Source organism: Apis dorsata, unplaced genomic scaffold, assembly GCF_000469605.1.
Source record: "Apis dorsata unplaced genomic scaffold, Apis dorsata 1.3 scaffold_99, whole genome shotgun sequence".
NCBI lineage: Eukaryota > Metazoa > Arthropoda > Insecta > Hymenoptera > Apidae > Apis > Apis dorsata.
In genome coordinates this window covers 2,035,442-2,036,685 of record NW_006263397.1, presented here as the reverse complement: position 1 = coordinate 2,036,685, position 1,244 = coordinate 2,035,442, and the positions used below count along the sequence as shown (strand labels likewise).

The 1,244-nt window shown below is 32.0% G+C and overlaps 1 protein-coding gene across 4 annotated transcripts in view; it reads left to right on the top strand.

The window, feature by feature from the left end:
* The window catches only part of LOC102681671 (serine/threonine-protein phosphatase 2B catalytic subunit 2-like), a 77,761-nt gene that overhangs the window by 71,810 nt on the left and 4,707 nt on the right, over positions 1–1,244 (top strand). The gene's annotated exons all lie outside the window — the stretch shown is intronic.

The following is a 1,244-nucleotide window of genomic DNA, read 5'->3' as shown; positions in this document are numbered from 1 at the left end:
AAAAAAAAAAAAAAAAAAAAAACAGCGACTGATAAAAGCACCCTTAGTTGACCGATGGTGCGTACGTTTACTCGCGCTCAAAGCCTGCATGTGCATGTGTTGACCTCTTTTTCTTGCATTATATCTTTTTGCATAATTTAGGAAATCTGTGGTTTATGCAACCATTAGCCTGTTATAGACGTCATTATTACGATGTACGCACGTATCGCACACCGGCTTCCGTTTTGTAACACGTGCACGCGCGCGTGTGTATATAGTTGCGCGCATTTATTATATGCAATGAGCTTGTGCTATTACCCTCGTGCACTCTCTCTCTATTTTTTTACATATATACATACATATTTATATTATATTTCAATATATGATTACGAATCGAAGTTTTCCTTTTTTTTTTATCTATTCAATTTAAAAATTCAATAAAATTTAACAGAGATTGCAAAAAATTCGTGTGTACTTTGATCGAGAACGTACAAAAACGAGCGCATAATTTAAATAGCGCGCCGATTGCAGCGAATCATTTGTGCGCATGCGTCAAAACGATTGGCCGCAATGCGCGCAAAATTTGAATTGGTTTAGAATTGATTATTTGATATCTTTTTTCTTGACGTATTATTTTTTTTTTTTTTTCTTTTGCTTCACATTATTTTACGTTCAATGAGTCTCTTGAGTAGTTTTATTCGTTACATTGTTCGTTCAGTTCGCTGATAAGAGACGAATAGGAGATATCCATGAAAGATAATTGTGACGATTTAAAAAATAACGACGATTTTAAATTGGATTACGCGAATCCGTCGAGTGAAAAGAAAAAATATATAAAAATACGTATTTTTAAAGTAGATTTTATGCTAAAGAGACAGATAAATAAAATGAAAGATCAAAAGTTGGTACATCGAGACTAATATGCACTCGCTCGTCGCGTGCACCGAGTTTTTTTGGCTGTAGTTTGCCGTTGTTGTTTGCCGTAAAACCCGAGAATAACGAGTAAAATTTTTTTTCATATATATTTTTCTTTTTTTTTTTTTTTTTTTTTTTTTTTTTTTTAAATAATTTTTTTTTTTTTTTTTTTTTTTTTTTTCTTTTTTTTAAATAACATATTTCGAATAAGCTGTGGTATGAATAATGTAGTGAAGCCAAATTTCAATTTACTTCGCGATGAGAGTCGCGAGGTGAATTCGTGATCAAGATTTCGCGAAGGCAAATCAAAACTCACGAATTTTCATCTAGTTTCAGCTTTACATAAAATC